Source organism: Miniopterus schreibersii (genome assembly GCF_964146895.1).
Source record: "Miniopterus schreibersii genome assembly, chromosome: 3".
NCBI classification, from domain to species: Eukaryota; Metazoa; Chordata; class Mammalia; order Chiroptera; family Miniopteridae; genus Miniopterus; species Miniopterus schreibersii.
The window spans coordinates 96,032,387-96,040,930 of NC_138103.1; the positions used below are offsets into that span (position 1 = coordinate 96,032,387).

The 8,544-nt window shown below is 43.7% G+C and overlaps 1 protein-coding gene across 1 annotated transcript in view; it reads right to left on the reverse strand.

Annotated features, from left to right (window-relative positions):
* RANBP3L (RAN binding protein 3 like) overlaps positions 1-2,400 on the reverse strand; it is a 179,585-nt gene extending 177,185 nt beyond the window's left edge. The window contains exon 1 of the mRNA XM_081132550.1: positions 2,319-2,400. The gene's annotated coding sequence lies outside the window, so the exon portion shown is untranslated. The remainder of the gene's footprint in view (positions 1-2,318) is intronic.
* Positions 2,401-8,544: the final 6,144 nt, after the last annotated feature.

An 8,544-nucleotide genomic window follows, 5' to 3' on the forward strand; every position in this document is an offset into this window, starting at 1 on the left:
CTCACTTTATACGCAAAGAAAGAGAATTCAGGCCTCCAGCTCCTTTCCCTGCAATGATGCTCTCACTATGACCCATTGCCTCCATGACCAATGTTTCGCTTGCCTTGCCAATCCCTGTGCTATGCAAACATCTCCATTCAATTTCTCCATCTTTTTATACTCATTGCTACAGTTAATTGCTTAAGAAATTCATTAATAACATCGAGAAAGTCTACTGATCTTTTCTGCATCTAACCTCAGCCAAGCTTTCAAACACTGCTTTGCATTCCTTCCGTTCATCTCTATTTAGTTTCTCAGTGGAATTCATAACTTCAGCTTCAGATGCTTACCTTTCAGTTTTCCTGTATCTTCACTTACCCTCTCTCCTCCTGTGGTAGACGCCTGTAAAGTTTTTGGATGGAACCGTCCATACACCTTTCTCTGTTGGGGACTTTCCCATCGTGGAAGGCTGACTTCTAAAATTGCCTCTCAGGTTCCTAGCTCTGATGTACACACACCCTCTCCCAGTTATTCCGACACTAACACTATGAATTCCCAGGTATTCAAACACCAATTTCAGATGTAATTAAATTCCCATATCAACTGACTTTAAAACAGGGAGCTTATCCAGGTGAGCCTGACCTAATCACAGGTTTAACCTTTTAAATCTGGGTCTAAAGCTGGAAAAAAAACCAAAAGCCTTCTGGAGGACTTTAAAGGAGAGATTGACAGCAATACAGCCACAGTAGGGACTTTGACACCCCACTGGCTTTACTGGATAGATCTTCCAGACAAAAAAAAAAATCAACAAAGAAACAGTGGTTCTGACACGCTAGATCAGGTGGATTTAATTGACATTTACAGAAGATTTCTCCTCAAAGCCACAGAATATGCATTCTCCTCAAGCGTACATGGGACATTCTCAAAGACAGACCACATGTCAGGACACAAAACAAGTCTCTACAAGTTCAAGAAGATTAAAATCATATCAAGCATCTTCTCGGACATTTATACCATGGAATACTATGCAGCTGCAAAAAAGAAGGATTCCTTACCCTTTGAGACAGCATGGTGGGACCTGGAGAGTATTATAAGTGAAATAAGCCAGTCAGAGAAAGACAAGTATCACATGATCTGACTCATGTGGAATCTAATGAACAAAATAAAGTGACAAACAAAAATGATCCAGAGACAGTGAAGCATGTGACAGACTGGCATATTTCAGATTAATTAAGAGATTAATCAATGAATTTATATGCATATATGCATAGCCCTGGACAGAAAACAGTGTGGGGAAGGTCTGGTGAGGGGAGCAGGGGGGAGGGGCGTCAATGGGGAGAAAAGGGGGACATATGTAATACTTTCAAGAGTAAAGATAAATTAAAAACAACTAAATAAATCTATGTCTAGAGATCAGAGTCCTAGAAAGTCAGAGAAATTTAAATCATTAAGAGAGGAAGTCAATGAAAGAGAAAGTCTCCATCGCTGGCTTTGAAGATGGAGGGGGCACCACAGCAAGGAATGCAGGCAGTCTCTAGGCTCAGAGCCGTCACTAGCTGAGAGCCAGGGAGGAAACGAAGACCTCAGGATTACAACCACAAGGAGCTGAACCTTTCTACAACCCCGTGAGCTTGGAAGAGGACCCCAAGATCTAGATGAGAAATCAGTCTGACCAACACCTGCATCTGAGTCTTGTAAATCCCTGAGCAGAGAACACAAGATTTCTGACAAGCAGAACTATGGGTGTTGCTTTAAGCTACTCAATTTGTGGTAGTTAGTTTAGTTATGCCGCAGAAAAATGCTACGCTCACCTTTTTACCTTTGGGTAAAAGCAAAAACCAAATTCCTTTAGGATGGAGACATGTGGTTCAGGTTTGTCTCTGTTAAAAACAAGACAATGGGTCCAAAATAGAGTCCCTTATGCTAAGCCTTATGTCACCAAACTGACTTAACTATAGTTTATCTCTCCCAGAAATGGGATCTTAAACCAGACATCAGAAAATGCCTGATCAACACTAGTTAAGGTGATCTTCCTGAGGGACCCCTGCCATCCCCTAAAGGAAAGTAAATTTGCGATAACCAGCCCGCTTTGGGGCCTCACATGACTTTCTTGTTCCCGCTCCCTTCTGCCTAAAACTCTTTCATCTTGGGCAGCCCCTCGGAGCTCCTTTCTGTCTCCTAGGTTGGATGCTGCCAACTGAAACCGGCAACAATTTATTTGCTCAAATAAACTCTTGAATTTTTTAATATTCCTCAGTTTGTCTCTAACAGTTCTAGTGTCAGAAGGGGAAACAAAGAGACTCGACAGCCCAGGGGATGAAGGAGCAGCAGACAGGTACCTGTGGGGCCCTCGGCTCGCCGCTTCCTCGCTGCCTCTGCGCTTAGGGCGTCCCCTCCGGCCGGCTCTGCAGCTTGTGCGTTAGGAAATGTCAGGCTTTATTTGGTTTTTCTGGGCTGAGCCCGGAAACGGGGGGAGGCAGGCTGGGTCCGACTTAGAAACCTCTCCGAGTGGGACTGAATCTGACTTAGAAAAGGACTGGGGCCTGTGTGAGGCCTCAGGTGAGAAAAATTTTGTTTTAAGACTGAACAAGTAGGTTCATCTTACCAAAAATAATCTGGAATTGCACTGGTCACAGTGGAGAATTTTTAACCTAGACAAGCTTATTCGTTTACAAGGGGCCCTAGAGGAAGAGGGATCTCAGCCAGGCACCCAGTGTAGACGGTAGAGGGGAAATTGTTTTTACCCCCCTACGGTTTCTGCTAAGCAGTATGAGACCCCCTGGGACACCCCACTCACTCCGGATCCTGCAGACAGCATCTCGGGAAAACTGTCAGAAGCCAGTAAAAGGTGAGAATTCTTATCAAAGTCAGTTCCCCTGACCATAGCAGGCTCTCCTGACAATAGCCTCATATGCACTTACTTCTAGCCAGGTCAGCTCGAGATTCTGCCAGTGGAAGCTAATTTTGAATCATGAAGGCCTCCTGGTAATTCCTGTTTGAGTCTGTGGCTCAGGACTGGAAAGGTGACAGCCATGGACATTCCAGTAAATTTACGGGTCTGTAGACCACACGGGCAGTTCTATTTTTGTTACCTTGGCCCTGTGTCCCTTGCTTTGTACAGAGCCAGGATGCAAGCTTCCTCAGGTTTGGGGTTGTGAGGCTATGATCAGGAAGCTCTCCTTACTTAACTCAAGATATTGCAGAATCTGCTGCTGAAGCTGTAATAGCCGCCCAACAAAAATCCCTAGACTCTCCGGCTGAAGTTGCTCTTGATAATAGAAGAACCCCTGATTTTCTTTCGGCTGAGCAGGGGGGTGTTGGTGCTGTGGCCAGCACCACTTGTTGCATGTGGATTGACATTTCTGGGGAAGCCAAGGCTCAGCTACGTGAGATTGCTGAACAAACCACATGGCTTAAGAAAGTGACTGCTTCAAAAGAGTCTTTCTTTACCGTATTTAATTCTGATTGGCTTGGGTCTTGAAGGCTATGGCTTCCAGGTGCATTCCAGACACTGGGAATCATCCTGCTTATACTAGTCATAGTAATCTTCCTGGTACATTGTTTTCTCTCAAAAGCTTTAAATGCTTGTTCACAGCCACTAACCACCAAGCAAATGACCTCCCTAAGAATAGAACATCAGAAAAGAAACAAAGAGAATGACCAACTTAAAGAATGTGATGAGCTGTGAATGCCACGCAGAAATTCAGCAGAAACTCAAGAACTACAGAACAGTAGCTGAAAGTAGCATTTATGCCTTAAATTTATATCAGATCTCTCAATTAGGCTGAGAGTCTGATCAAAAAGGGAGAATTGTTAAAAACAAAACAGCAGGCCCAAAATAAAGTCCCGTATGCTAAGCCCCGGGCCACCAAAGTGAGACTACAACTATCTGCTCTGCCAGAAGTGGAAACAAACCAGTCAGTCAGGAATTGCCTGATGAGGTCATTTGCCTGATAGACCCCAGCTATCCCCTACAGCAGGGCTTGGGGATGTCCGGCTCGTGCCATATACAGCCCTCGAAATCATTTGGTCTGGCCCAGCCAAGGCAACCACAGGCAGGACTCGAAATTCAATAAATCTAGGAGCTTTTTTCCATAGCTAATTTTTAAGTTGATAATTTTGTATGGCCCAAGAATGATGTTATAAATATCCAAATGGCCCTTGGCAGATAAAATGTTCCCCACCCCTGCCCTAAAGGAAGGTAACCTTGCAATAACCAACCCTCTTTTGTTTGTTTTTTGCCTCATATAACTTCCTTGTTTCTGCTCTCTTCTGCATATAAAAGTTTCTTATTTTTTGGAGTTTCTTTCTATCTGCTAGATTGGATGCTGCCCAATTCAAATCAATTTTTGCACAAAAGAACTCTTAAAAATTTTAATATGCCTCAGTTTATCTTTTAACACCTCTCAGATCCAGTTGTGCCACACTCAGGAGCCAATGGCTTAATAAGAAGGGATTGTGATGTTCTCGCTCTCCCAGTGATGTTGGTGGCAGCTGCTGAAAGTCGAGTTCCTCGTGTAGAAGTGACGCCCATCCAGGTGCCAGCTAGTGAAAACAGTGAGTACCGGCATTCCCCGGTGCTTACCCTGAATAATAGGTGGCACTGAAACACGTTGGGTTTTCTCCTTAGGCACTTGTTTCATAAATTTCACTGACCACACAATATAAGACTTCTTCGTAAGCATTAAAAATATAATGGGTTTTAAAAAGACAGGCCATGCCTTGGCCAGTGTGGCTCAGCTGGATGGAGCATGGTACCATACACCAAAAGGTCTCAGGTTCAATTCCCTCAGGACACATACTCAGGTTGTGGGTTCAATCCCTGGTTGGGGTGCATACTGGAGACAACCAATCGATGTTTCTCTCTCACATCAATGTTTCTTTCTCCCTCTCCCTTCTTCTCTCTAAAATCAATAAAAAATATATAAAAATTAAAAATAATACTACTAATAAATAAAAAGACAGGTCAGGCCCCTGTGACTCCCAGAGTGCAGTGGCTTAAACACGTCCACAAACTCTTTAGCATTCCTCCCACCCTATAATACAGGCTGACCATGGTGACTAAAGTCCAATAAACTGAATGCAATAGAAATGCCACTGTGTGACTCAACAATAAACAGCAGTACAGCTTCTCCTTGGCTTTCTCTAGGATGCCTGTTCTTGGAACCAGTCACTGTGCCGTGAAGACCAGGCCACATGGAGAGGTCACATATAGGTGTTCTGACCAACAGTCCCACCTGAAGTCTCAGTTGATAGTCACCATCAACTACCAGACACGTGAGCTTTTGAGACATTTCCAGTTCTAGCTTCCGCCTGGCTATAACTGAATGAGAGCCTGAGTGATCATCACCTAGTTTAGCTCAGTCAACCCTAAGAACCAAGGGAAATAATAATAAATTACTTTCTTGGCCTGTTTTATGCCATAAAGTTTGAGATGGTCTGTCATGCAGCAACAGATGAGTTTATAGTCTAGTGGAGGAAAGCAGCCATTAAACAATTCTCCAAAAACATAAATTCAACCATAAGAGTACCATGAAAGTCTCTCCTCCCCTGGGCCACTGGAAACTGCCCCATCCTGGCTCTTCTCTTCCCTTTTCCCAGCTTCCCTGTACTTTCTAATAGTGTCGTCCTGACAAAAACCAAGGCTGATAAATTGGTCATTCTTGACCCATTTTCTTCATACCCATACTCAATCAATTATCATATCCTGTTGATTCTATTTCCAAAGGTGCCTCCCATCTGGCTGTGTCTTGCTGACTCCACCACCCCCTAGGCCCAGGCCAAGCCGTCAAAATCTCGTCCCTGGTTTACTGAAATGACTTCCCCAATTGGTCATTCTCTTCCTTGACTATTCACTGCTGTCAGATATCCCCTATCTTTCCCTCCCTTGCTTTTTCTTTATTTTTAAACTGTACTATCTCCTCACTGCCTGAAAAATATAGCCCAGACATCTCAGGCCCTTCACGATCTGCTGCTAACCTATGCTCTGGCTGCGCTTCCTACACAGTTCTGCTATTTTCCGCTGCACTCCGGATAGTCTGGACTTCTCAATATTCTTTGAACACACCCCTCTTTGATGCCTCTGAGATCTCTGTCCCTCTATTGAAAATGTCTTTTTCTCACCCCATGTGTCTAGGAATCTACCTCCTATGATCTTCCCAGGCTCCTATGGCAGTGACTGGCACTAGACCTGTGGCTAGGTAATACTGAGAGCCGTGGCTGAGATGGTTCGTGGCCCACTATTTCATGCAACAGACATCAGGAGTTTTAGCTGAGCTCGTGGCCAGCTAGACACTACAGTTCCCACTCTCCTCATGCAGCTTGACACAATTATATGACTAAGGAATAGAACCAGAAACAGTGTGTGCCTTCTGAGTTAAAGAAACAAGCATGCCCTCCCCGGCCTTTTTCTTTCCTTGCTGGCTGGGATGTGGTAAGGGTTGGAAGACCAACTATCTTGGTTTTAGAGATGAAGCTACATGTTGAAAATGAAAGAGATACAGTCTGACCTTTTAGCTCTGGACAGAGAAAATAAGTTTCTGTTATGCTATGCTACTAAATTTGGGGGTTTCTTTGCACCAGCAGCTTAGTCCAGATCCTATCTAATATCATAGCTAATCTTTATATTGAGAGTTTGTTATGTGGAAAACATTGTGAGGCTCATCATTGAATCCTTACAACAATACTATGAGGAAGATAATATTAAAGATGAGAAAACTGAAGCTCAGAAAGGGTTTACTTGCCCAAGGCCACACAGCCAGTAGGCAGTGAAGTTAGAACTCAAATGCAATCCACTCGATTTTAGAAACTATACTTTTAATCACTGCTTGTCCCTTTGCTCTGATCCACAGCCATAAAGGCACAGACAGACCTCACTGAGGTTTGTCAAGTGTCTGCATAAACACGTAGAAAAATGTGTTGTATGTGTGGATACTCGATATATGTTTGTTGAATGAATGGTTGACTGGTTTTAGGAAAATGGTTTTATGAAAGTTCTTAACTATAATAATGTGATACAGTTGTTTCTGGCCAGCAACCCTGCCTCCCTATTTTATACAGAACACTCTCCTAGGTGCTTACACCAGACACTTTTCTCTCTGAAGAATACCACATATTGCAGCACCTTTGGTCCATGTCTTCACCCTCCCCACACACAATCAGCAGGGAGCCTCTGTGAGTGCAGCAGGCGGCTGGAGGAAGCACTGGGCCTGTTGCAGTCGTATTTATTTACACAGCTGTGCTGCCCCGTGTTCAAGCAGAAGACTCTGGCCTAGAAATCAGAGATGGAAATAAAATTAGGGGGCTTTTTGAAGACTGCTGTGCAGTATCCTGCGTCCTGGGCTCTCAGCGGGGATGCGGGGTCCAGGGGCTTTCAAAGTCTTCCTTTGTGCTGTTAAGGGTACTAGTACAAAGTGAATAGTGCTGAGAGCTTGAGGCTGTGGGAGAGGTTATTATAAACTACTGATGTCCTGCGGAGAAGGCTGAATGCGTTCCCTTCTTCAGGGCTCTTATCTGGAGCCCATCGATAGAAAGGAATAAAACTGAACGCCTGAACTGTTCTAGGGTTGCCTTCAGCCCTCTCCTGGGAAAGCTTGTAGCAATAAACACAAATCAAGAGGAAACTAAAGAATGATTTTTTTTTTTAAAGGGTCTTTAAACAACCAGGCTTTATTTTTTCAAGTGGGGGGACTAAAAGACAAAATTAGAGCCAACTTTCTTTCTAATTAAGTTCTATGGACCTCCCCAAATACAACCCAGATGCTGTGATGAGCATGAACGAGCTCTTCAGTGGAGTGTGCTTGAACTCAGTAGCACTAAGATAGAGAATGGTTTTTAAAACTAAAAACAAAAACATAAAAACCATCACAGAGACAGAGAGAAAGACCGTAAAAGTTTGTTGTAATCATGACTTGCATTAGTTCTTTGGGAGGTTATGCAATAAAGCTGAATTCCTTTCCATCAGTACATTCAAAGATAAATTCACTCTCTCTTTTGATTCCAGTAATGATGTACAGTTAAGATTATTCTTTCTTTCCTATGGGCACCTACCGTATTAAGATATCAGCTCAAAAGTAAGCATTATTTTGTTTCCGAACATATGTTTGGGATTAATGCCCCTGCTCTGGAATTTCCTAGAGCCCTGGGCCTCAGGGCTGAGGTGCGAGGGTTGGAGGGGTAAGATGGATCTACCACCTAGAGGAACCTGTGGATTAAGAGGAGCTAGATGATTATTGAAGAGGCATGTTGGACCGACTGGTGGTCCGTTTCAGTGCAGCCAGATCTCACGAGATAAGAGTGGAATAGTTGTAGGGTAGATGATTGGCCCTGGCTTCAAGTTCAAAAAATCAGAGAAGATGCTGGGTCTTTCTCTCTACCAGTTTTAGGATCCACAGCAATAATCCCATAGATACCATCAAGGACACGAAAAACACACTGTGTGGAGGGAGCCTTGCATGCAGGTTGGTATCGCTTTGGGGTTAATCACTTTGAGGTAAGAGAGTCAGGCAGAACCGAGCTATGTGATAGATGCCAAGAAAGAGAGATGATGGTGTCTTGAAATAAGCA